The sequence below is a fragment of the Cyanistes caeruleus genome, chromosome 23 (genome assembly GCF_971803275.1).
Source record: "Cyanistes caeruleus chromosome 23, bCyaCae1.hap1.1, whole genome shotgun sequence".
NCBI lineage: Eukaryota > Metazoa > Chordata > Aves > Passeriformes > Paridae > Cyanistes > Cyanistes caeruleus.
In genome coordinates, this window is record NC_141723.1 from 4,904,907 (window position 1) to 4,932,278 (window position 27,372).

The 27,372-nt window shown below is 46.0% G+C and overlaps 2 long non-coding RNA genes across 4 annotated transcripts; one reads left to right on the forward strand and one right to left on the reverse strand.

The window, feature by feature from the left end:
* Nucleotides 1–3,095: 3,095 nt before the first annotated feature.
* Nucleotides 3,096–26,140, reverse strand: LOC111939418 (uncharacterized). Of its 3 annotated transcripts, XR_002869279.2 has the most exons (5): nucleotides 26,020–26,140; nucleotides 16,116–16,200; nucleotides 13,864–13,921; nucleotides 12,303–12,443; nucleotides 3,096–7,090 (listed from the first exon to the last, which is right to left on the reverse strand). It is a non-coding gene; the product is annotated as an uncharacterized LOC111939418 (long non-coding RNA). The 3 variants fall into 3 exon arrangements; XR_002869280.2 differs by lacking the exon at nucleotides 13,864–13,921; XR_002869281.2 differs by lacking the exons at nucleotides 12,303–12,443; nucleotides 13,864–13,921 and having other exon boundaries at nucleotides 4,472–7,090; nucleotides 26,020–26,134.
* A 68-nt stretch (nucleotides 26,141–26,208) lies between these two features.
* LOC147649487 (uncharacterized) lies at nucleotides 26,209–26,846 on the forward strand. The gene is made up of 2 exons (XR_015278899.1): nucleotides 26,209–26,341; nucleotides 26,449–26,846. It is a non-coding gene; the product is annotated as an uncharacterized LOC147649487 (long non-coding RNA).
* The last annotated feature ends 526 nt before the right edge of the window (nucleotides 26,847–27,372 follow it).

The following is a 27,372-nucleotide window of genomic DNA, read 5'->3' on the forward strand; positions in this document are numbered from 1 at the left end:
GAAACACTTCCCATTCCAGCAGATCCATCTCCCAGGATGGGCAGAAAGCACAGAGCTCCTTCCCTGCCGGTGTCACTCAATCCTGCGTCCTCACGGCGTGGGGCAGCAAATCCCAACAACCCCTGTGGTTGGGTACAAAGGAGGTGTAGAAGAGCCCCAAAATCAGATTTCCAGCAGCTGTGATTATCCAGGGACGATGCACAGAAAGCCTCAGCAGCTCATCCGAGTGTTATCCCTGAGCCGAGGTCCAGCTCCCAGTGGGATGCAGCCAGCTGATTTCCACAGACTGCTTTGGAAATGCCATCCTCAGCCACTGTGAAATGAAAAGGCCAAAGGAGAATTCCCTGGAGCCTGAGGCTCACCAGGAGCAGAGGGAGTCGCTGCTGCCAGGGGATGTTGCCCTGAGAGGAGCAGCCCAGTCTGTCCCACTGGAGCCGTGAGGCTCTGCTGTCCACTCATCCATTCATTCCTCCTCCAGAGGAAAAGGGGAGGATTTCTGTGCCCTGCCCAAAGACATCTGCCCTGCTCCACTCTGCTCAGTCAGAAATGTTCAGTCAGGGATTGGCTGGGGCTGTGCCTGGTAGGGAAGAAACTGGATGGATCAAGTGGCAAAGGGGGAAAAATAAAAATCCTGAGAGTTGCCACGTTGAAAGAAAATGTGTCCCTTGCACAAGAGCTGAGTCTGGGGATGCCAGAGCCTTCCTCATCCTCGTCATGCTCCAGCTCTGTCCCTGTCTGAGCCTCCTGGACAGCCCCAAGCAGGACAGCCCTGCAAAATCTGTCTCAGTTTTCCTGCCAGCTCAGCTAAGGCAGGAAGAGCCCTTTGGAGCTGAGCTGCTGGTGTGGGTGTCCATGCAGGGACAGGGCATGGAACACAAGGAGCATTTTTCACTGGGTGGAAATCCTTTTAAATCATTCCCTGCCATGTGGCAAGTGGAAGGAGGAGAACCAAAGCCAGCTCTTTTCTTGGTGAAACCTCTTCTCTCTGCTTCCCTTCCTCCCCTCAGAGAGTTCATCTTTGTCCCTGCACGGTCCTCTCTTGTCCTTGACCCACGGCCAGGCCTGGGGACGTTTCTCCACCATTTTTTTGTCCTGGACCACCCCTCCATATTTTCTTATTAACATTATATTATTTCAAGAGTTTACAGCTGGGCCTAGGAACCAGGTGGAAATACTAAGACAGTCATTCCTATGTGCCAAAGGGTATTTTTGTGATCCAGAGCTCAGCAGAGGGGCACAGGACAGGCACAGGAGAATGCGAGCACAGCAAGAACTGAAATTTTGGTTGGATACTGCACCAGAATGCAAGAGAAAATACAAATGCAGCAATTTGTATTACAAATACAAATTCCCTGACACTGGGTGCATGGTTACTCACAGAGGGCACAACAAAAGGCAAAATGTGGGAAAAGCTGCCTGCTAAAAGAATAATTTTTTTCTCCTCCTGCCTCTAAGCCTTTAGAGTTATGCAAGTTGACTTTATCTGCAACAAATCCCCCTTTCCGTTGTCAGACCTTGGGAAGTCAAAGTCCTTAATTCTCCTGCACAGACTGAATTGTAGGGTGGGTAAAATCTGCTTCAGCCTGCCCAAAATGAATCCCATCTCCATCCCCCCCGGCTATTGATTCCAGCCTAAACCCGGCCTTGTTTCCTGTCAGCTCAGTCTCACACCTCTTATCTGCCCTGGCACTTTTATCTCCCAGTTCTGTCCTTGCTGCCTCCCAACTCCCTCGGTTCTGCCGCATCATGAGAACATTCGGGTTTTGGCATCAGCTCCTCCATCAGCCTCTCCCCGACAGGATTCCTCCGCAGGAATCTGCCCCAGGATGCCGACAGCCAAATGTTGGGATGGAAAACATGGAATTCTTCTCTTTCTTAATGCTCTTTGTGGATGGCTTTGCTCTCAGACCCAGCACAGCTGCACATTCCCCTGGGCACTGCTCGCTGCTGGCAGCCTGGGGCTGAGCTCCTGAGACCCCAAATTCCTGCTGAGGCTCAGCTCTGCTGCTCCAAGGAGAACTTATTTTGCTTCCAGCAGGAAAGTGCCTGCAGGGTCTGGGCATTCCAGCAGCAGAGCTGAAGGGCATTTTATGAATTTTATTTATATATAAATATATATGTATATATATATATATGTGTGTATATATATGTGTATATATATGTGTGTGTATATATATATATATGTATATATATGTATATATGTGTGTATATATAAGTATGTATATATATGTATATGTATATGTATATGTATATGTATATGTATATGTATATGTATATGTATATATGTATATATGTATATATGTATATATGTATATATGTATATATGTATATTTGCATTTATATTTATAAAATATAAAATTATATAATATATTATATATATAAAATACATATATTATATAGAATATATAAAAATATACATATATATATGATAATAGATAATATATTATATATAATTATCTACATTATATTATATATTCTATATATAATATATAGAATATATAGAATATATTACCATATATAAGATTCTATATTATATATAGAATATACTCTATATCATATGTATAATATATTTATATACATAATAAATTTATATATATTTATATACATAATATATTTATATAGATTTATATACATTATATATTATATATTTTTATATAATATATATTAATATAATATATCTATATACACAATATATTTACTATATATTATTTATTATATATACATTATATTATAAATAATATATAATATATAAATATATATATAAGAATTTATTTAAATAAATAAATAACTATTTTTAAGGGCTGTGTGTGAAGGCTGAGGCTTTGTCAAGCTCAGCTTTCTCACTGCTGGAGCCAGGTGTCCCAGCAGATTTGTGCTTCCTCCAGTTCCTCCCTCCCCAGCACACTGTCATGGGGTGACTTTACCTTTAAGATAGCTTTGGGAGCTAAAGAAGTTGAAGTTGAAGATGCTGGTGGCTGATGGGAGTATTATTCTTACAGTTTTGTTAATAAACTTCCTTTATTCCTTTTAATTTTCAAGCCTGTTTTGCTCTTGTTCTATCCATATCTCACAGCAAGAAATAATTTTTCTAGTAATTTTTTAGTTACTGCTTTAAAACCACGACATTTATTTGGTGCGTTGGCCAGGAAAACAAAACTGGCAAATTTAAACCACTACACACACAAAATTCAGAATTTCTGTATCTCAAGCACTGAGGGCATTCTCTGTGCTCCTCCACACTTAAAATCTCCAGGAAAAATCACTTCCTTCAGCTCCAGGCTTTCCGTGACCATTTCTCTGCAGTCTCACCTGCAGACGCTGAGGGTTGGCTGAGGACAGCGCAGGTGGGGTGGCCCAAGCCCTCCCTCCGCTCACCTCACAGCTATTTAAAGGTGTGGTATTTCAAGTTTTAAGCCTCTAATAATATATCCTCCCCTGATAACACATCCCTGCTCTCTGTGCTGAGCCCTGGCAGCTCCTGCCTCGTCCTCCAAAGGCAGAGTGGGGACTTTGGCCAGGTGGGGACGTGGTGACAGATGCTGCTGACTCACGGTGGGGCTGCTGCTGCAGGGACATTTTGTTCCCAACTCCAGAGGGGCCAAAATCAGCCAATTGATGCAAAAATCCAAGAACTGATGAGGCAAACGAGTGCTTGTACAGCCACTTCTGGAGTCACTTTCCAGCACTCCTCTCCTCCTTTTTTTATTTTATTTTAAATTGCAATATAAAGCTGAGAAGGTCAGCTCGTTTTTACAGGCATAAATTAGACTCATTATTTGTTAAAAAGTCGGACTTGGAAAGAAAATGTGAATTTGCTGAGGAAAAATAAAAACATTAATGAGATCCAAGAATTATTAACCGGTCTGGGAAGGAGAGAAAAGGGAATTTAGGAGTGTTAATTAAAGATAATGGGCTCCAGTGCAGGAAATGGGGACACTGCAATGATGCTCAGAGGGGACCAATTCTCGTGGCTTGGTTTTTTACCTCAGCTCGTCCAACTGGGGGAGGATTTGATCAATTATTTGTGTGTGGAGGGCAGCTTCATGCACTGGGGCGCAAGAGAGGAGTTTGAGGGGAGTATTTGGGCCTGAAGAGGAAGGACAGAAAGCACAACTATTCCAGATTATTCTGTACTGACTTGTATCAGCTCTGCTTTGCTTCCCTGAATATTTTCTATGCCTGGAGCAGCAAATGTCTATCTTATTCTCCCCAAGATGGGAAGAAACAGATAATTCCCTTCCTAAAAGTGGCAAATTCCCAGAGGGAATGTTCCAGTGTTCTCCTGGCCCAAATTAATGCAGCCATGCCCCTGAAAACTCCCTGCTTTTGTCACTGGCTCCATCACCTCTCTTTTCCCCTCCTCCTGTGCCCTCTCCCTCCCATCTCCAGTAAATCTGAGTGAAGCTTTAAACAAAAACCCCTTCTCTTAAAAGCCCTCCCATGATTAAAGGACAGGCAGTGCAATTCCACAGCTGTTTAAAGTGAAACCCATAAAGGTTAAGTTTAATATCAGGGAGATGAGATTTCACCTCGCTGCAGCTGTCAGTCAGAGCTGGGCCAGGGAAGCTCTCACAAGAAATCCTCCGAGCTCTTTCCCTTCCCAGGGCACATTCCACAGCCTGGATCACACCTAGGCAAGGGCTGGGGGTGGATTTCCCATCTCTTGGAGTGCCCAAGGCCAGGTTGGGACAGTGGGAGCTGTCCCTGCCCATGGAACCGGAGGAGCTTTAAGGTCCCTTCCAACCCAAACCATTTTAGGATTCTGTGAACTGGAAAAGGACCCCAGCAAAAGGGCACAGAAAGTTGGGGTTTTTTCACTAGGATAGAAGCCAGAGGTGCCTCATTTTGGGTTTTTAGCTGGCAGTGCCTTTGCTGACTGCTGGATTTAAAAAGTTCCTGTTTCATAACAGCAGCTCTCCCTTCATTTGTCCTCCTCACCCCCCATACCCCACCCATCCCTGAGTGGAATCATCTCTGTCCACCTGAACCAGTCCATTCCCTCCTGGAAACCACTCCACATCCACAAAACCTGGAGACAGCCTGCCCTGGAGCTCCAAATCACTGCAGCTCCTCTCCTGCTGCATCACCATCGCAATGGGAATCTGCCCAAGCCAACAAAAAATAAATCCCAACCGGAGACGTTGCAGTATCCAAAATTCTGTGCCAACAGGGATGAGACAACAAACAGAAAAAGCAAAGCTTGACCCTCAAAGGCATCAGCACCAGAATCAGCTGGGTGAAGGTGCTGACTCTGCTGGAATCCAAAAGGGAAAGGAGGGAAATTGGTGGATTGGGATGGATTCCAGCTCCCTCCAAAAAGCTGGAGTTCTGCAAGGTCTGTCCCTGAGCTGATGCAGAACTTGGGGCAGCTGCTATTTGAGGGGGAAAGCAAATTTTAATTCTATAAAATTCCTTTTCGAGCTTCTCCCAGCCTCTGCCTCCAAATAAGCTGCTTCTTGGGAAGTGTTTGAAGGATAAATTAGGGATTAATTCCGGCTGAAAGAGTCCTTGAAACACCCTGTCCTCAGCACTGGGGGGATGTGGGGCATGAGAGCAGCTCTTTGAACACTTGAGCTCCTTATTTTTGGAACCTGAGACAGGAAAACTGTCATTATTACCTTTTTTCATTTTTAGGATTAGAGAAGACGGACTCAGGGAAGTCACCAGGTGCTCAGGAGTAAAATTTTCTGTACTGGCAGAAACAACCAGAGGGTTAAAAATCTTCCTGGGGACACCAGAGATCTGTGCTCATCCCACAGCCACAGGGGGACTTTGGCAGAGAGAAGTCATCCTATTGGTAAAAAAACCACAATAACCCTATTTTCCCTTCCCTGTTGCCCACCTCAGTGAGATTTCCCAGCACAGAAAATGCCCTTTATGCAGATGGCACTGAAAATTAAGAGTTTGTTGCTCTCAGAGGGAGCAGCACTTCCAGATTCTTGAGAGCAGCTGCTCAGCTGAAGGTTTTGAGCTCTGTGAGTGCCCCAGACAGGAGAGAAATGTTTTTATACCCAAAGAGATGGGCGAATTGAACATGGGAAGCATCAGCAGATGAGCTCAACCCTTTTCCTCTAAAGGATAAAAGATTTGCTGTTCTCTCTCTCAGCCTGCCCTGGTGGTCACTAAACTAAAACCAGACCCATCATCCCCGAGTTCCCCCCTCTGCCTGCACCTGGAGCACTGTTACTGGGAATTCCATGTTCACCAGCAGGATGGAGTTCCCCAAACCTTCCACAGAAACTCCTCCAAATCTCCACTGGCAACTTATTCCCCTTCCAGCCAATATTTCCCAGTGACCAGAGCTGACTCCAACACATCTCTAGTTAGCTCAGAAGCAGCAGGGAAAGCCACAAAAGTCCAGGGGATGTTGGGAAGAGCTCAAGCCCTGACATTTTCAGGCTGGTTTAGGCATTTACCATCATCTACCCTCTCTGCCCAGCAGCTCTGCTGGCAGGCTCAGAAAGCTTTGCAAGCAGGTGGAGAGAAAACAACTTTTCCCCAGGGAAATTTTCTTCCTGACCCTGATTAATTAGAAGCTGCCTGGTGCCCTGGAGCACGGAGAGGAGGAAACCAAAGGCAGACAGAGAAGGGTGCCCAGGGGAAGCAGCAGGTACCTGCCAGCTGACAAACTGGGGCTTGAAGTGTAAACCAGCCTGCAAGGGGATCTAAAAGCAGTTTAAAGTGTAGTTTCCTGCCATAAAAGCAAGACACTTTTCCTCCCTGGGAATCAAAGAGGGTCTCCTGGGCTGAATTTCATTTCCTCTGTAATGAAAATTAATCGTAGTGGTAAAGACTGAGGCAAGGAAGAGCTGCAGCTTCCTCCCACTCCTGCCACTCCCGTGCTGATCTGCATCATTCCCAGGAATAAAAACCCAGGCAGGGACTACATTTTAATTATGCCAGTAACACATTTGCAGCCAATATCCCCCTCGGAATGCCCACAATAACCATTTAAGCACAAGGTCAATTTGCTTGCTGTGACACAGGGCCTGCAAGGCTCCAGCATCACTTATTTCCACCACGTGCTCTCTTCCAGATAAAAAACTCTCCAGGTCTGCTCCTCTCTCCACTGACAGGATGGCAAAGATCCCTGGTAAAAAAAACCAAAACAAAACAAAAAAAGAACTTGAAGATTCTTTCCATAAAAGTGATAAGAAAATACATCTCCAGGAAAAAGTAGGATTTCACAGCAAAAGTGGTTTTTTTGATTTAGGCTCCAAAAGTTGCATAGTTGTAGCAGTCCTAGAATTTTTCTGGGATTAAGACACGAGGTTAGAAGGGAAAAAGGAGAAAAATAAAAAGAGGATTAATAAGCAAAGTATGGGAGTATCAGATCTAGGAAAGGACCTTTACAAGAGAATTCCAGGCAAGGGCAGCTCCTGTCCCCTGCACTGAGGAGGTTTTATGGGATAAAAACTGATTTTCATTGCTTGAGGCCTAAAATTTTATTCCTGAGATCATGCAATCAATGGGAGTGACTGGAAGAAGATCAACCATGGGATGAGGAAAGGAAAATGCACTTTGCAATGGTGAAGACAAACAGGTGGAGCCAGAGGAGAAAACTGATCAGATTTTAGGTTTACATCCCAAAAAGGCTGGAGGTGTCTGCAATCCAAGCATGGAATAGGATGGCCCAAATCAGCTGCTTATTAGAGGGATACAATTCCCAGTTCAGAGGGATGTAATTCCCAGTTCAGAGGGATGTAATTCCCAGTTTCTCATCCATTCTCCTCATGGTCAGTGCTGGTAATTCCATACTTATGGAAGGGCCAGAGACAGCATGGATATTTCTCTTCCCAGATTCATTTCCCGGGCTCAAACCATCAGCACAATCCATGGTTTCTGACAGGTTCCTTCTTCCCCAGGCTGACAACATCAGCAGGCAGAGGAACCAGAGCCACAACTCGAGGGCCAGCCCTCCCTCACTCTTTATTTAATTTAATATTCATGAGTGATCCCAGCAGAGGAGCTCAAAAATCTTCCACTCCTAAACCAAAATGCTGCATAAAAGCACATTTTAAGTTATTTGGCAGAAATAAAGTGACCTTCAGAAGTGCGGTTTCCACGTGCTGCGCCACATCCCAGAAATCCCTCAGGAACGACTCCCCCGGACCCAAAAATCTCACAGCTCTTCCTTGAACAGGCAGAAAATCCAGCTGGGACAAAGTAAAGCATCACATGAATTATTATCCAAACCCTGATACTCCTTGAAGAGGAGGTCTGAAGATGGGTTGGCTGAGAATGAGGTGGAAATGGATCTAAAATCAGAATTAATTGGAGAGTTCAGATGAATTAAAGACATGAATACACACAAAAAAATCAGTTCAGTTGAGAACATTGTCCTTCCTAGAATTATACCCGGTCCAAATCAACTCAAGGTGAAGGATAAACCTGAAATTTTCGGATTGCTGCAGAAATTCTTTGCTGCAGATCTGCTTCTAACTGGTTTTCAACCTGAAAATTCTGCAGCACTGCTGCTTTTTACAAGTGGAAGGCTCCTAAATTGAGCTTTCCAGTTGGGTTGAAGCTCCTCAGCGATGCCAGCCCTGAGATTTACAGCTCACCTTGGCCTCTAAATCCAGAGGCTGCCTGGAATTTCTTGTCAGGGAAGAGAGGAGGCAGCTGCTGGAGAGGCCTGATGTACACCTGGGCACCTGGCTGCTCTCCCCAGAGCATCAGATGCTGCAGCAGAGAGGGAAGAGCCACAAATCCCTGGAATGCTGAGTCACAGGCAGATGATTCCAGAGGGAATGCACAGCTCTGGCAAAGGGCAAACAGCCCTGATTGGCAGTGACCTTGCTGTCCCAGGACATCTCACCCTGCTGGCCCTGGCTGCAGAGGGAAAATCCACACCAAAAGCAAATTTTGGGAACAAGGTCAGTGAAGCACTTGGGGGACAATCCTGGAGCTGGTGTGATCTCCTTGATTGTTCCCAGCCAAAAACCCTCCCTGTTCAGGGGAATTCAGCACTGCTGGACAATGCTCCAGGCAGAGGGACAAAGGTTGTCACCTCTGCTTGGCCAGCACACCTCCAGAGAGAACTGGCAACCCCTTCTCCAGAGCCTCTCTGCTGGAATATTGCAGGGAAGAGTAGCTCCAGGAGAATCCTGTCCATTCCCAGCCACCCTTTATGGGCTCAAGCAAAAGGCTCCTGCCTGTGGCTTTGCAGGGGATGAAAGTTCCTTTTTGAGGCAAAACAGATCACAAAGAACTCAGGGGAGGGTGGGCAGGAGGCACAGGAATAAATCTCATCCCAATACCCACATCCCCACAGGGCTGCACATGCAATATAAAGTTATCACATTTGAAACACCTCTAGGTAAGATGTTTGAAAAGGAAATGGGGATAAGCTGAGCTTGCTTTGATTGTTTCCCGTCCCTCCACTTGTTTTTCTCTGTTAATCCTGCAGGATGGAAGTGCCTCTTCTACCTGGCCTCACTTGGCTCAAAGCCTTCCAATAAAACACCAATTTCAAATTCTCTGCATCTTTCTTTTACAAAGCTCCTGCCTGTTCTTGCTGCTTGCAGCAATTCCCTCTCCTTCCTTAGAAAGGAAAGTAAATGCTGAGTTTAATGTAATTATATCTTCATGCATAGATTAATTTGGGGTTTTTTCCCCCAGCTGCTGTAGCCATCATGGTATTCCCTGGAATCCTGTATTCCCTGGAATCCTGTCAGTCCCAGGATGTGATGTGGGAAGGTCAGTCCAGGTTATAACCATGGTGAAGGAGAAGTGGTACCAAGTAAAGAATCACAGAATCATAAAATAGCCTGAGCTGAAAGGGATCTTAAAATCCCATTTGTCCCCTCCCTAAGAACACCTTCCACAATCCCAGCTTGCTCCAAGCCCTGTCCAACTTGCCCTTGAACATTTCCAAGGAATGGGGAAGCCACAGCTTCTCTGGACAACTTCTCAACCATTCCACTTTGTGGGGAAATTCTCCATCTCCTCCTTTAGTTTCAGGCCACTAAATCCCAACCAAATTCCCTTTCAGCAGCTTCCCCCTGTCCCATGGAACCTGCTCAGTATCCCTGCCCCTTCCCACTGTTCCTCTGCACCCGGATCAGGTTTTTCCCACTCAATGCCCCACTTTGCCACGCCTTGGGGCTGCCCCCAGAGCCCAGCAGCACGGGAGGAGTGGAGCTGATGGAGAGCAGAGGAGCAGCTCCAGGGCTCTGCTTTGCAGCCATCCATCAGCACCATTTACATGAAACCTGTCAGGCTGCAAATAGAGAGCCAGGCGACGTGAAACAATCCTGTCTGAAGGTTTTTAGCACTCCTTACAAATTGCCGCGGTGAATAACTTGTTGCCTGTATTTATCCCTTTTCAAATTGTCTCTTAGCTACACTCATCCATCTTCATTCCTCCCCGCCTGCTCCAGACACTCCGGGCTGCTGCCTCATTATTTTACATTTGTGCGCTGCCACTTGGCTCAGGCACACAGAGCAGCCCCAGGAGGACAGATCCATCCTTGGGGCGATGCCTCTGGGCTTTTTGTGGCCTTTCATACATTCCCCAGGACAGATCCATCCTTGGGGTGATGCCTCTGGGCTTTTTGTGGCCTTTCACACCTTTCCCCTCATCCTTGAGCTTGTGAGGGATCGAAGCCCTGGCACCAGGACACCTCCACCCCAGCCAGGACAGCATCCCTAAAGAGCAGAGTTCCTGCTCCCTAATCCAGAGATTTTATGGGGTGTGAGGGGCTTCACTCAGATCTTTCTGCTGTGATGGGCTCGGAGATGTTTGAGCTCTCAGCAAGGCTTTGTCCTTGCAGAGAGGAGCCAGCTCGCTGTGACAGCGGTGACAACTCCTCCTTTGGAGCCCACAACTCCCTCATTTTCCTGTGCCAGTGGCACCAGGCACATGACAGATATTCCAGCAGTCCTGCTTGGAGGCTGGAGCAGCATCCACAGCCCGTTTTAGCAGGAAATTGCAAATCAGAGCTGTCACTGGGGAACAGACACCACACTTGGAGGAGCTTCAGCTCCAACTCCTCTCCATCACCAGACAAGCAGCTGGTGAAAGTGTGCCTCCACCAGATTTTTATTCCAGTTTTCTATTCCAGTTTCCTCACTGCTCCCTTTCTCAGGAATGCTGTCATCCATCCTCAAACCCCTCCACCAAGCACACACCTTCACCCCCAGTTTCTCTCACACAGCTCCACAGCTGTCCTGCTCATTGAAACCCCTCCAAATTAAATATATCGCTTCTCCCATGCTCCAGCTTTTTCCCTCTCTCCTCCAGCCTCAAATGTATTCCCCAGCCCACACCTCCAAAGCACTGCTCTCCCTAATTTGTACTCTGCTCTGCCTCGCTTTTACCTTCCTCTGAAAAGCCTTCAAGTGGCAGTGTTTGTGTGAAAGATGCTATCCAAAATAAACTTATACTGTGCCATAAATCCCAGCCGAAGCACAGAGAAGATAGGTGCAAAATTACAGGCTACAGGAGGTGGTTTGAGAGCTCCTGCTTTTATGGAGGAGGGAAAGAAGTGTTCCCTCCTGAGCTCTGGGGAAAAGTGTGGCTTGGATTATTCGAGCTGTCAGGCTCTCATGGCTTGGCTCTTCAAATCCATAACTCCAAAGGTCAGGTTTTGTTAAAGACACTCACAAATCAAAACCCCCAAAGCCCTGGAGAATCTGTGGGACTGCTTCAGGAGAGGTCCCAGGAAAAACAGCAGAGAAATGCTTTGGTCAAATGCAGGGTTTGAGGCAGTGGCAGGAGTGGGACTGACCCAGGGGCTCCAAAATTTGTGCTGGATAAAAAAAACAGAGGATTTGAAGCAGGTCCTGTTTAGGGGAAAATGAAAAGGTGGAAAGCACAAGTAGAGAAACATTTTCCAGCTTTGGGGGTGAGGTCAAAGGCAGGAGGGGAAAGGAACAAAGATCCTGAAGGGCTTTGTTGGGCATTTTCCAACACAGGGATGGCTCAAGGCTTCCAGCCCCTCTCCCAATTCCTGGATGACCACAGGCACTCAGCCTTCACTGCTTTCCTCTCCAGCTTCATGGACAGGCAGCACCCACTCAGATCCCATCCATGCAGGGATCAGTTCCACCTCAAAATTCTTCTCACCAAGACAACCTCGACTTCCCAACTCCAGCTGCTGCACACCTGAGCTCAGTGCCCGGAGCATCTCCACCATCTCTGGGTGTCACTGCGCCAAAACCTCTCAGCACCAACACTCCAGGCTCTCCTCCCCAAGGCCTCCTGCATCACCCAACCCCTGTCCACCCAGGATATTCCCCAAACTGCAAGGCTGGGCTGGAATAGACAGATTATCCAGCCAGACACTTATTTTTATTACCTTTAATTCACTTTATCCACTGTTAATTTCCCTTTTCCGTGTGCCTGTCAGGAATCCAGGGCTCAGCAATCCAGCAGAGCAGTCTGAGCACACAGCAGGCTGCAGAAACAGCACCCCAGAGTCTGGGACTCGCTGAAAGAGCTGCCAAGCAACACAAATCTGCTGTGATCTGCCTTGGGAGGCTCCATTTCCCAGCTCCAATTCCCCCCAAAGCTCCCCCTGCAAGTCCAGCTCCCCCATGGCATCGTTATTACTCTATAGGAGCCACGTCAGCCCTTTGGAAAAATCTCAAATCCTCAAGCTGGGGAAGGATTTGCTCTGAGAGCCTTCAAAAATTGGGGGTGTAAAAGGAGTTTGGGACCTGCCGTGTCCCCAGAGCAGCGCAGGAGGAGGGGAGGATTTGCCCTGTGGGAATTCCCAAGTTTCCAACTCAGGATTTACATTCCCAGCCATCCTTCTTGCCAGCAGGGGAAGCAGGAGCATCAGTATTCCCCAAAGCTTTGGAGGCAGGAACAGCCACGGGGAATAATCCCAGGGAGGGAAATAAAACCAGGTGGCAACGGGAATTTTCCAGGAACAGGCAGAGCTCATCCCCCTGATCCCTGTCACTGGTCACACCTAATTTAAAGCCTGAATTCCTCCTAAAAGAGGTTTAATATGGGAAAAAAAGAGCGCTGGAGTTTGAGCTTCATTTGTTTAACATGCCAGCCAAAACTGAAGCACCTAAAAAATTATTTTTCCTATTATTTTTTCCCTGCTGAAAATCATTAAACCAACTTGCCAAAGCTCAGGAATTGTTTTAGTCAAGTCAAATTATATTCCTCATTCCAAATTATATCAGGGGATAATATTGAACCTTCCCCACACTTCCTTATAGCAGGTATAATTATGAGAGTAAAATAATTAAATCAGGTATTTCCAACTATTCACAAAAAGAGGGATAAAACACCCTAAATTCTTCAGTGTGGAGATCCTGGGAGGGAATCCAGAATTCTGAACATCTCTCATCACCAACAGCTGGGACAAGAATCATCCAGAGTAATAAAAAAAAATAATAAAAACCACCAAACCAAGCTCAAAAAAGGGAATTAAACCCTAAAAGGAAATCATTCTTCCTAGTTTAGGGACAAAATATTTCCTAAACTCATCAGAGCTCAAACTTTTATTCAAAAAGGAAATAAAAAAAATTGCAATATTTTTGTGATTATTCATTATTCAGCAAAAGACCAGGAGAAATTACATAACCATGAGGAGGAAAAACATTTGACCAAGCTGGGTTTGTTTTTTTGATTTTATCTCTAAATTCTGCCCCCAGCCATCATTTGAGTGATGCTGGGATTTTGGGGGTGTTTATTTTTCTTTTAAGTTCATCCTCTCTTCCCATAATTGTATTCATTTTAATTTGTTTTCCTTTGTCATAAAGCAGGAATACCCTGAAAACCAGGATTCCTTTTTAGCAGAAAGCACTGAGACAAGGTAACTCCAATTAAATAAAGAACCCCAACAAGGACATTAAAATAGGGAAGTAATTAAAATTTACAGCTGCTGGGTAAACACTCACTGGGTGCTGCTGATTTATTTTGCCTCCCTCAAATCCATTTCTGAATGACCATCAACATCTGCCAGGCAGAGGAGGAGAAATGCTACATGTGAGGAGGGGTTTAAGGATGGTTTTTTTGGGGAAATTCACTATAAGTGAGGATTTAGAGTTATATTTTTATTTTCCAGTGTAGAGCTGGAGGAAAAACCAACCCCAGGATTCTTAAGTAGCCTCTGTAATCCTGGGACGTACCAGGATGGTGAAGTTTCCTGACAGAAATACAAAATACCACTAGAAAATTATTATTTCAGGATAACCAGCAGTGTTTAATCCAAGGAAATGAACGACTGAATTTTAATTTCATAAATAAAAAAGATCTTTTGAACTGCATGTAAGAAAATAAAGTGCACTGCTGGTGACACGGGGAGAAAGAAGTTCTTTTCTTGTTCCCTAGCAGCTCAAAAGCTGTCAATTAGCAAATCCCTATGCAAATGTGCTCCAACTTGACAGGCAGAGCTCCAAAACAGCGATAACACCCCAGGAAAAAATGCACCAAACCCCACAATATTTACAGGAAGCAGCAACACCAGGTAAATATTTTCATATACTGTAAACTGTATAGGTTTAAAGCATCCTCAGCATTGCTTTTAATGTGATTATTTGGGTGGGGAGGAAAGGCTCTGTGCGAATAAATTGCTAAGAAAAGGTGAAAAATGGGAGGTTCAGACAAGTGAGTGTCAGAGAGGAGCGTGCTGAATCAATAAATTGTGCTCTCAGAGGCAGAACTCGCTTGCCCTTTAGCAAAGGTTGGGATCTATTCACTGTCTGATATCGTGGTCACTTCCCAGAGCATTAAATCAAGGCTGGGATTTGTTAATCCTGGTATTTTGCTGACAGAGCAGAGCTCGGGCCCAGCCAAAAGGCACCAGATGGGCACAGGGGGGGATCCTGAGCACAGCAAAGTGAGAGGGAACAGTTTGGTGCTCGCTTGCAGAGTTTGTGTTTTGCTTTATTGCCTTCAAATTGTTGTTCTGGGGAGGAAGAAAAGAAGTGAAGGAGAAAATTTCCCCAGATTGTGGAGTTGGGGGGTAACTCACCCTCCAAATAAAGCCCAGAAAAACAAAGAGATGCAGCAGCAAAAAAGATTTATGGTCAACACAATCAGGTGCTCCTAAAAGCAACTCTGACCCCAAAAAGAATTCCCTCTTTCCCAACCTGCCACTGGTTTGGGGGATTTTTCAGCCAAGGGATGAAGAGGGAAGAGCTGGGATGGTGTTAGGCTGGTCTAAAGCTTCAGGCATGGTCTAACAACAACACACTTCAGGCAAGGCTAAAGCCCCGCTTCAGGCTGGTCCAACAACAGCTCAGGTTTATCCAAAACCCCCACTGTAAACCAGCCTAAACCCCTCTCCAGGCCAGTCTAAACCCCATTTCAGCCCAGTCTAGGAACAGTTCAGGTTGATCTAAGCCCCTCTTCAGGCCGGCCTAAAGCCCTCCCTGCAGGCCGGCCTACAATGCTCTCCCTGCAGGCTGCCCTACAGTGTTCGACACAGCACTTCACCAAGGCAGGCATTGCCCAGAAAAGGAATTTTGACTTTTTGTGGCAAGACAGGCTCTGGCCTCATCCCCTGGGCTGCCCTGGAGAAGCCTCACCCTGCCCCTGAGAGAAAAAGCTCCTGACAAAAGGATCAGTTGATTTTCTGCCTCAGTAGTCACTGAACTCTTCCTAAAAGTCACTCCTAGGGAAGGATGAAACCAGAGCAGGCACTGAAACATCCCAGCAAGGCTTCCCTTGGTAACAATTCCAGCAAAACTGCATTTCCCAAGCAGCTGGATCATTGAATCCACGCTCAGGTAACACAACAGGCTCCTGAAAATCCCCCTTTCCTTTAGGTACTTTTTTTTTGTTGCTGCATCATTTTGCAAGGGCAGGAGGAAATCTGATGGAAAGCAAGCCTTGATACTAAAATATTTTGATGCTCTCTTTATTTGCTGCTGGGGCAGAAGAGTCTTTAGTTCAGCTTTTTTATTTTTCCCAGAAACAATCACTGTTCCGTTTCCTATAGGAAATGTGTCACAAAAGTTTTGCTGGAAGGTTTTCCATGAGCACACAGAGGGCTCTAAAAACAGGAGAGCAAAGCAATTCCCTGCAAGTCAGACCCAATCTCTGTCCACCTTCTGCCTCATTAGAGGAGAGGAGGTTCTGAGCCTGGCCCAGGGTTTTACAGCAGCTCTCAATTACCCCGTGTACATTTTAAACACTTCCCAATTACCTGGGCCACCTCTCCACAATCGATGTAGGGCTGGGTACAAACTCCAAAAAAGCAGCTCAGGGAATAACAGCAGCCTGCTGCAATCCTAGGGAAAGGAGATGTGGATTTTTACTCCCTAATAAAACATCACCCCCTTCCCAAGCCCAGCTTCCTCTGGATGTGGATCTCGCTCCACTCACTAATGATTATTATCTCTCCAGCAGTGAGTGGGAAGACTCCAGCTTGGTTCTGCAGGGATATTTATTACCCAGGCTGCCCTTTGATCCTGTTTAGTCTAATTGAGCCTGGCACACGGCTCAGGGCTGCTGATGGATCTGCCCCATAAAGGATCTTTGCAGACAGATGGAAGTTCCACGATTGCCTCCTTTTCCCTGCTATTAGAGGAGCTGGGCTCCTTCCCTTGACTCACAATTTAATTACCAGGCATATGGAAACGTCAGGAGCACTGAAGCCAAGGCCCTTGCACAGATTTCAGTGCTCATTCCTGTGTCTTTGAGCCACCTTTGTGTCCTTTTTAAAGCTCAGCCCCTGAAACAGCATCCAGGAGCAGAGATCCCTTGGTGAGATGCTGTTCTGGGTGCGTTCAGTGGAAGCAGCCAGCAAAATTCCCACTCCTACAGGACGAGGACAGAGGCTGATTCCCTTCTCCTCAGCCTGATTCTCTTCTCCTGAGCCTGATCCCCTTTTTCCCAGCCCAGCATCTCTCTCAGTCATCATTAGCTCTGTTAGCCTGGCCCTGATCTCATAGCTGGAGCTCCTCACACCTCATCAGCTCCTCGAGGGAGCATTTATCCCATCACAGCTCTCCCAAATGTCAGGAACCCCGCAAGAAAAAGAGAAGCTTCAGCTCCTGCCTGGCTTTGAAATATCAAGATGCCATTAAGTGCCCTCCAGGAAGCAAAATGAAGGGACAATGGCAATTCCTGGGCTCTTTGTGGCTTCCTCCTCTCCAGATTCCCGTGGGGATAAGGATGCTGCGCTCCAGGCCTCCCACTCCATAAAGAAGGCACTGGATTCGAGGCACACAGGAGCAGGAAGGGCTGGATAAAGGGAGTTTTCCAGCCATTATTCATCCCAAAAGAATCATCCCTGCAGTATTGATCCCTGCACATCAGGGACGGCCCGGACCCAAACAGCTCCTGGCTGCTTTAGGTGCTCCTCAAAAACCCCTTTCACTCCTAAGGACAGAATTTCCCAATAATTTTACAGGAAAGAGCCAAAAGAGAAGGAAATGTCCCCAGTCTGATGGGAACCTGACAGGCAGAAACAGCCCCTCCTAAAGGGAGTCCATTAAAATTCACCTCACCCTTTACTGCCCCCTCATTATCCAACATTTCCTTGTTTTACTTCCCCATTTTCAAATCAAATCCTCAATAAAACAAACCTGAGAGGGAAAACAAACCCAAAGGGAATGGAGGAAGGGAAGGATGGAGAGGTGACATTCATTTCCCACCCCCCCAAAAGAGACACCTGACAATTCCCACTGCTGAGTGTGTGACAGTCATATTCAGGGGGATAATTGACTCCCTGTCAATTAGACAGGAAAATCAGATCAAAGTTAAAATAAGATTTCTATTAAAAAAAAAAAAATAAATTAAAATGAACAGAGAATGGAAGGAAATAAAATGTACAGAGTGGTCTGACTCAGCTGTGGCCTAAAGGGGGAAAGGATGGAGAGGGACCCTTTGGAGAGGTAATGGGAGCACAGCTCGGTTTCCTTTGGCTTGGAATCACTTCAGTGCTCCCACAGACCTGGAGAAATCATACTGGACATTAAAAGCTTCATCTCTAGGTCATGAAAGGTGCTGGAACACCTGGAGACATCCTAGGAAACAGCTGGATGGAAGGGCTGCTCTCACTTCACTGCTCAGGGCAATGGAAAATTGTCACCATGTCCCCTTCCCCCTCCTTTCAAAGGCTGGAAATCAGCCTGAACTGGGAAATTCCCCTCTGAGGGTGAAATCCAGAAGGAAAATTCCCATTTTCTTTGCCAGGCACTGGGGTTGTGTGCTCCAAACAGCATCCTCACCTTTGTGCACTCTGACCCCAGCAAAGCATTCCCAACAGCCAAGAATATCACCGCTGGGTATTTCCCCACTTTGTCACTTCTCCTTGATTTTTCCCCCATTTTTAACCTCCTTTGAAAGAAAAAACCCACCCAATTCTCTCCCTTTGCTTTCCTTCCCCTCCAGTAGAACTCTGCACTTCTCTGCTCCTTTTCTCAATTTCCACTCTCTGTTTGGCCGAGTCCAATTCAATTTAAACCAAATTACTTTATTGGTGCCACTGAAACACAGGGCTTGCAGGAGCCATTAGGAACATGTTCAACCTCACATTATGGAAAAAATATTTAAGGGGAAGAATGCTCCAGCAAATGGAATCAATACATTCCACGTGAGGAATTACCAGGAAAGGGGTTGGAGTCAAACTCAACAAAATTCTGAGCTGATAACGTGCTAGGACATCACCAACAGCATTCCAAGGGCCCTGGAATGCAGCAGCCTTTCCCAAGTGGATGATCCCTCATTTCTTCAGGGATTCTGGGCTGAGAGCTGGAGCTGTTGCCTTTGGAGCTCTTCCTGGCTGTGCTGCTGCCAATGAATCCACACATCCCTGTCACTTCTGAGTCACATCTCAGATGGGGCTGAGGGTGGGGAGAGGCATTTTTAGACCCCAAGAGGGAGTGGTGTCTGTGGCCAATTTTAGCAATTTAGCCTCAAATGACCTCAAGACATTCCAAAGGTTTTGCCTGGCTTGGGTTAATTTTCTCTATGGATAATTATTAATTACTACACTGGGGCAAGGAAGCTTCACCTAGAACAAGCAGATCCTTAATTGCACTCTTTTAAAGTCTGTGTAATTCTACTCTTCCTGAAGGAGTCAGGAGTTCTCCCTCTCCTCAAACCCATTCTAAATAAAACCTATTTTTTATTTTTCCCTTATCATAGAGCAAAGCTTTGCCTGGTGCATTTCAGAGAGGCACCCTGAAGCCAAGAGTTTGCTGTGAGAACCAGAAAGCCAAGCTTAAAACCCAGACCCAGCCACCAAAACCAAGATTTAAAGGGATAAAGGAAAAAGGAATCACCCACCACTTACACACACACAGAAAAATCAGCAAAATCTACCATAATAAAATTGCAGATTCCCATTAAACAGCATTTAACGTGTGGATAAATAAGTTATGAAAAGCAGAAATGGTCAAATTCTTGGACAGCTCCCTGTCCTCACTTCTCCCTTGCTGGATTGTCATCCCCTTGTTCTGACATCTCCTGCATGCTCCAAAAATCCCAATACACACAAAAAAAAAATAAAAAAGAAATTCAGTTTCCTCCTTGGAAGCAATCAGCCAGAGCATGTTGTACTTGCTGCGGAGATTAAGAGGTCTCAATAATAATTTGATTTTTAGCACAGAATGTGTCAGTGCTGCCTCCCTGTCAGCCCTGGGGATGGCACAGCTTTTAAAGGCACCTCAAATCCCAGGCACGGAATATTTTGATTATTCCAGGTGAGGAATATTGTTGTTATTATCCCAGATAAATCATGTCAAACCCCTGGCAGAGCACCACGTGTGGCTCAGCCTGTACCACCACACCTGAGTGAGAAGCTACAAACACTCACTGATGATATTTGTCAAAACAAAGAACAACAAAATAATGGTGATAAATACAGACTGTGCTGGATTCTGAGTGTTAAATTACAGAGCCAGGCTCGGGTTCAGGCAGGTAGTGAGGATCCAGCTGCTGACAGGGGTGGATTAATCATTATTAATAGGGATGGTTATCTCCTCTTCTGCTTTTTGTGTCCTTAATAGCACAAAACGCTTGGAAAATAATTTGCTATTCATCATAATTGATCGCTTTCCTCCTAAATATTAATCCTCAGAGCCATCCCTGTGTGGGACTCTTTACCTGGAAAACTTTCCTCTCTGACCAGCCTGGGGAGACCTTGGAGTGCCTTTTCCAAACATTTCTAATGCATTTTCTGTCTGCACTTCCCTGTTTGCTTTGTATCGCTCTTCCCCCACGAGCCTGCAAATAAAAATTAATTTCCGAGCGTGCTGCAAGCAAAGCGTGGCCTGGGAAGGCCTCCAGTGGAATTCTGGATGAAGTTTTTGGTTCAAACAGCACTTTCCAGGCTGGGCTTAACAAATCCATCCCTCAGCATCTGCCTGGGGGCTGCAGGAGGGAGGGGAGGTCACAGGCTGAGAGCTGGAGCTGTGGCAGCAATCCTCACCCCTGCCCTGGGTGACAATAATCACCTGCACCAGCTGGGCTCAGGGGAGGGCAGAGAACATCCCATTGCTCAGAGAGGTGCAGATTTCCAGGGAAATCCATCAGGGATCCCAAATCCTCTCCTTGGGAAGGCAAAGAGCCCAGCACAGCCCTGGGAGATGAAGAGGAACAGCAGCAAATCCCACTGGGCACCAAAAGAGGCCAAATCCGTCATTCCAGTGGCGTCCTCGGATGGAAAATGCAGCCAAAATTCCGTGTCTGGACACCCATTCCCACATTCTGCTCCAAAAGAATCCTCAGCCCCTGCCCTTGGTGACAAAAATCATCTGCACCAGAGGGGAGGGCAGAGATGAACCCACTGGGGAGACCCTAAAAGTGGGAAAAACACCAAGTGTGGCACCTCCAGGGAAAGAAATCCCTGCCAGGAATATTCCCATTAAAACTCCCAGCCTGCTTTAACCCCTGACAGGAAAATTGCTTTAAAACAAAAGCTTCTATGCTAGAAAACATTAAAAAATTTGCCCCTCGTTATCCACTGCTTGCCATTTATCCATAATTTTTCATCTGATCTCGTTTAGAACACCTAGTGCCCCTCTAACTCGCTGGAGAACATTTTGAAACCTAAATATTATCAGCTGCATTGTTTTTATCACCTTTTTTCCCCTTCTCTGCCGGCCCTTGAAGTCTCCAGACTGTTTAATTAACAGACCTGGAGTAAAACTAAAGGCTCTTTATCTAAAAGGCTCTTTAGAGCAGAGGATTCCTGTTGGCATCTGCTAACTTTTTATTTCTGAGGAAAAAAAATAAAAAATGAGGAGTTCTCTCTCAAGGCGCAGCAAAGAACCCCAAACAGAAGAAAGTCCAAACAAATAACCCTAAAATGGGCTCAAAAAGGAGACAATCAGTGCTAATGACCCAGAATTTCCCCTTTTCACATTGAAATGAGCAGCGTTAGGGAAGGAAAAATCAGATATTTTTTGGAGGGGACAAAGCAGGAAAGGGATTGGAGGGGGTTTTTTCCCAATTATTTTCCTTCCTAAGTGATGAAAGGAGGTTTTTGGAGCAAAAAGTGAAGGGACAGTAAAGGAAAACCAGTGAATTAAAGCATTTTTTATCCATTCTCCTCTAAGTCTCTCAAGGTGTTTTTGCTGTCTGCAGGTTCTGGCTCAGACCAATCCCACCACAACGCAGTAAAGGGGTAAAAAAGCCTAAAAAACCCCAAAATTTTCCCACAAAATTAAAAGCAAACAAAGCCTCCTGCCCTGGAGGAACAGCCACTCTTGAGGCGCAGGGATTTGGAGCCGTGTTCACCCACCCTGATCAGCACAGCCAGGAAACTGCGCCAAAAAGGGACAAATATTGAGCTTTTCTGTCAATTCCACGAACTAAACAGCAACGGAGATGCTTTTACTTCCTCAATCCATAAGGTTTTGCGTTTCTTCTGCTACCAATACACACTTTCCAGGATATCTGGCAGCAATCTGGAGGGAATAAGACTTCCCAAGGATATTTTGCAACTTCCACTTAAGCTCAGTCTGTCTTTATATTCACTGTCATCTAAACTGTGAATATATTATATTTCCCCCCCCCCTCAACTTTCCAATTTTATCCTCTCCCATCAGCCTGTCATCCCTGGGATGGGAGCTGGGGGATTTTTTATTTATTTCTTTCTTAGGCAGGAACTTCACCTTAATGTGTTATAATGCAAAACATAACAGCCATTACTGGCTTGGGTGGCAAAGTTAATATTTCATTTTCAGGTGTTTTACATCCTGATGGCTTCCCACGAACATCAGAAGTAATTCTCACATTTTTCACTGGGAAATGTAATGGGGTGGAAAGACATTCCCGAGTTCTGCATTCAGCTGAGGCACAGATGGAATAAGGACCTGCAAAAATGCAGTGGTGCTGCCTATTCTGGGGCAGAATTTCAGAGATTTATTTAGGATATAATAACGTTTATCAGGGAGGCAACAGAAGATTTTCTTCCCTTTTGTTTGCTCCCCACACAAATGAGAGAAAAAGGAATGGCTGCATTTACACCCAGAGCCAATCTTTAAGTCAGTGGTGTGGAAAATTGCATTGATACTTCCTCACTAAAATGATCAACTTTATTGAACAGCAGCAAAAGCTGCACATTTGCATGAGGTTTTTAAAAAGAAATCTTCATCTCCCCTCCCTGAGAAGCCAAACAGGAGCTACAACAATTTTATCGGGATGTTTCCCAAGGATTTAATTGGAGGCAAATTTATTTGGGGGGTGGGCAGAGGAAAACTTATTGACCAAAGGCTCTGGGGATGTAAAACTGGAGGCAAACTGAGCTGAAGGTGCATTGGAGTGGGGATTTGATGGTTTCCAGGTCTGGGGTGTGGGGTGTGGTCCTTTCAAAGCTGCCAAAATTGAGCTGAACCCACGTTGAAGGGAAGCAAGACTGAAGCAGGTGTGAGGAACTCACATTGCTGCCATGAGCTGGCTTTTTCCTGCAGGTATTGTCCCCTCTTAACTGACAAAATCAATGCAAAATGGGATTTCCAATTCATCACGAAAAATAAATAGAATCTAGGAAATTAATCAAATCACGGGACAGAGTCTAAAAGCAGCTGAAGCATTTTTATTGCCAATATTTCTTCGCTGCCAGCAGAAAAAGATCTCATCCCTTATCACAAACTGTCGGGGCCTTTTAGAGGCCAGACAAGTTCCTTGTGACAGCACTGAAACTCAGCCCTTGTTCTCCTGCATTTATTCCATGTCTCCCAGAAGGGTTTCTGCTCTCCTCAGCCCTCTCCTCTAATGCTGTACATCAAGGTTTATAAGAGTTATTTATTTACAAATAATTCCACTTCCCTCTAAGCTTTTAATTCCCAGCTGCAGCATTCCTGCATTTGCAGGCACAAAGGCAGCACTGTGTCTGTGAGGCTGGTTAGTGAGCAAAATAAATCCTCAGGCTCCAAAATGCTGCTCTGGGAGCTCGGGATCAATGGTGAGGATGCACCAGGAGCACACGGGAGGATAATCCAGGTGAGCTCAACCTGTGTCGCTCCCCATGGCATGACCTGGCACCCTCTGTGAGAGTCAGGGGCAGAACTGTGCAAGGGAGCAAAGGAAAAGGAGAACTTCTGCTTTCAGCACCTGAGGGTCTTCAAAACCAGCTTTTGGTTGAGAAAGGGGAGGATAAAACGGGATCAAGTTTGGGCAGATTCAAGGAGGTGCAGAAGAGGGAAAGCGAGGGAGGAGCTGAAAAGGCAACCACGAGCTCTGCCCTGAAATGAACATAAAGCCAAGGAGGAGCTGCACAAATTCACTTGAGAGGGGCTGGGATTGGGCAGCTGCACACCCCAAACAGCCCTGTCCCCTTTCCTCCAGCAGCAGTGACCCCACGCTCCTCCTCCCCTGCCTCAAGGAGCTTTTGGGAGCCTGCAAGGCCGGCACTAATGAAGCCACTGGTTCCACATCCATCAGGAGCCCTTTGATCTGGCAGCCCCAGCTCTGCAGCCTCGCTGCCTGTGATGTGTGACATGAGAGGAAGGGATTGGGCCCTGCAGCTACCCAGGGCTGGGAGATGCTGTGGAGGGAAGGACACCGTGCTGCAAAAACCCGAGGACAGCAAGTCATGATCATAATTCAGCTGAAAGCAGCAGGAGGAGGAACGTCTCAGGCAGCTATTTTTGACACCAAGGATTTTGACAAGGATGTCTTTGCCCTTCCTGAGCTGCCTTTGTGCCTGTGCTCTGCTCTCTGAGGAGAATTTGAAGGTGAGCTGTAAAACAGGGGGAGAGAAGAGAATTCTGTGCTGGACTGAAAAGCTCCACTGAGGAACACCTGCCTCCCCCCTGAGCCCTGACCTGCATTTGCAGCTTGCTGAGGTGCACTGAATACTTCTGGGACAATATCTCAGCAGGCACTTGTTGAGCATCTCCGATTCTTATCTTGAGGGCAGCAAAGGGGTCAAAAAGCTGCAACACCTCCAGGTGTGAGGAGACAAATCCGGTGTTTTACTGCCCCAAAAATCTTCCTGTTCCTTCCTGACCCCCAGGGGCTAAAAATGCAGAATAATCCACACCTCTAAGGGTTTTGGTCATTGCCCAGCATCAGCAGGCAGGAGAGCCCTGAAGTGCTTTTCAGGCTCCCCCAGTTTACTTTTTACAGCTGTTTTAAAGGAATTCCTCCCTTCCCTCCTGGTGGCAAATCCCCCCTTTTGCCAGCTGCACTCGGAATTCTTGGCCTCAAAGCGATTTCAATGCACCATATTAAAGAATTGTCATCAAGGAAAACCCTCAGACCTGGGGGCACAGCGAATTCATAACATCAGTGACAATTTCTTATTTCTTCAGTCTCTCATCTCGGGCTGTGTTGCCCACAGGGCTGACATCGGGTCTCTGGCGTGTACATGTATTTTCATTTAATCACTGCTGAAAAACAGCAAGGCTTTTCACACACTTTTAATGAAAAGCACTGATTCTGGTGGCCAGCCAGGCACTGTCTCTTCATCTCCCCTTGCTTTCAAGGGCAGGGGAGAGCAGTGCCAGAGTTCTGGAGAAGCTCAGCCAGTGCCTTCTCACCTGGGGAGGACCACAGGTAATGTCCCAAAAAAATCCCAACCTCGTGGAAAATCCTGCTCTTGAGGCAGCACAGAAAAAGAAACACAGATAAAGAAAGACAGATAAAGAAACACAGATAAAGAAAGACAGATGAAGAAATGTATCCGTGCTGCCAGGATGTGGCTGGAGAGAGCAGCACACAGGTGGGGTGGTTATTCCAGCCCTGCCAGCTGACCCCACAGAGTGACCCCTTCTTTTCAGATATTTCATCCAGCTCTGTTCATGCCCCTCCTCTCAGGACAAGACAAAATCCCTGCACTTCCCAAAATGTCCCAGGAGCCTCCTGATGCCTGTTCAATTCCCTACTGGATTTTGGCAGGAGCTGATTCCCATTTCAGCTCCCCAGGAACATCTCAGGGAATGTTCCCTTCAGGCACCTCCTTCTCCAAGACCTCTCTCACCACTGCCTGAGGAGGCTCCTGTGCATGCAAACACCCTTTATATATAAAATATCAATAAACATATAAATATCAATAACTAAATATCAATAACTATATAAATATCAATAACTAAGTAGCAATAACTATATAAATATCAATAACTATATAAATGTATTAACTATATAAATATATGGTTATATAAATATATATTTTATATGTGATCTAGAAATATATAAAAATAATATATAAATATATAAAATAAATTTATATGAAATCACCATCAGTAGAAGCACACACCTGCCAGAGCATGTGTCCTACCACAAAAAAAAATCCATATATATAATATCTATATATATACACACACAGAGCATCATTCATATCATGAACAACCACATTCAAAGCACCCTGAACAAAAGGAAAAACCCTCAAAGCCTCCTGGAAAGTTTGTACAGACAGCACAACTCCCTGGCTGGCTGCAGCATCCTCCAGATCCTCACCCCAGGAGACAATCCCAGCCCACAGAGCCTGGTGAATCCAAACACCTGGCCCTGCAGGGAGCTTGCTGGCTACAAAAAGTCCCTTAAAACACTGAAGTTCTGCTCTTTATCTTTAAAAAAAAAATAAAGTATACACACCCAGGCCAGCAAAGAAAAAGCCTCATTATTTGTATTATTTTAGGATCAACATTTCCTACCTGGCTGGAGTAAATATTCAGGCAGCAGCTGCCCTGAGGGGCTTTAAGCAGGAGCCAGAGCAGGAAGGATCCTTGTGGCTGGTTTGTGGGAGGAATGGAATGGTGCAGATGTCACAGAGGAAGTTCTGGGGCAAGGATGGAATTTTTATCAACCCTGCAGGTGAAAGTGTTAAACTGAGGGGCTTTTTTAATGTCTTCTGCTCTACTCTAATGGACTTCTGGCATTTGGGAAGGGATGCAGATTCCAGGAAACACAATTTCAGAGCACACATTGATGGGAGTCAGCAATTCCTCTCTGGAAAAGCAGGAACAAAGCACTTAGGTAACCAGACAAGTGAATCTCACCACATTAGGTAATTCTTCAAGGGTGCAGTGAAGTTCCCTCGAGCAGGCAGGCTCCAAGCCTCTGTTCAAAACCAATTCTTTCAGCTTCAACTACCTGAAAAGAGGCATGGAAGAGCAGCTTGGGAGTAGGAACAAGCACAGGGATTCACATCACCTGGATCCAGCCTGCCCTGGCTCTTAGCAGCTCTGCAGAAGGTTTTGAGAACATTCCCTCACCCAAAGGGCAGCCCTGGAGCCAGGAAAAAAAACATCTCCTGGGATTAAAACACTGCTAGCACCCACCCAAATATTTTACAGCTTCATGCCTGTCAGGAATGACAAAAAATAAAGCCTGGAATGTCCTTCCAAGTGACACTGCAGGAGACAGGGAAAACAGCAGGGACACGAGCCAAAACACTGACCAAATGTTTCCACTTTGTGTCAGGAAACAAAAATAAGTGTTGACAAATAAAAGCACTAGAGCTGGGCTGGGCGAGAGATTCTTCAATGTTTCCCTGTCTGGTTTTTGCTTTCTAATGTTGACACATGCAAGAAAAAGACAAAAAAAAAAAGCAAACAAAAAAATCCTCCCTGCTGTGCCTGGATCTGGGAACACATCCCAGAGCCATGGAAGGTGCCAGCCCTTCCAGCAGGCGTTTGGCTGTCAGCAGGCACCAGCAGGGAGCAGTGGGGACACTGGGGACAGGCAGAGAGCTCTGCAGGGTCACTCTGACACCTCCAAGAGCCCTTTGCCACAGCTGTCCTGCCACCAGGCCGGGCTGGAGTAGCACAAGAGGTGTCACCTGCCCTGGTCTGGCTGGGGACAGGGTGACCTCGCTGTGCTCCAGGGCATTCAGGCTCCTCTGCCCCAAATTTGACTCTGCTGTGGCACAATCAGGAGCAAGAAGAGCTGAAGTCCCCCTCAGCAGGAGGACAAACCCCTGGCAATGACAACAAACCTGCCTTCAGCCCTGCCTGAGCTGGGGTTTATCGGAGAATGAGGATGGGACACAAAACCAGCTCCTTTTC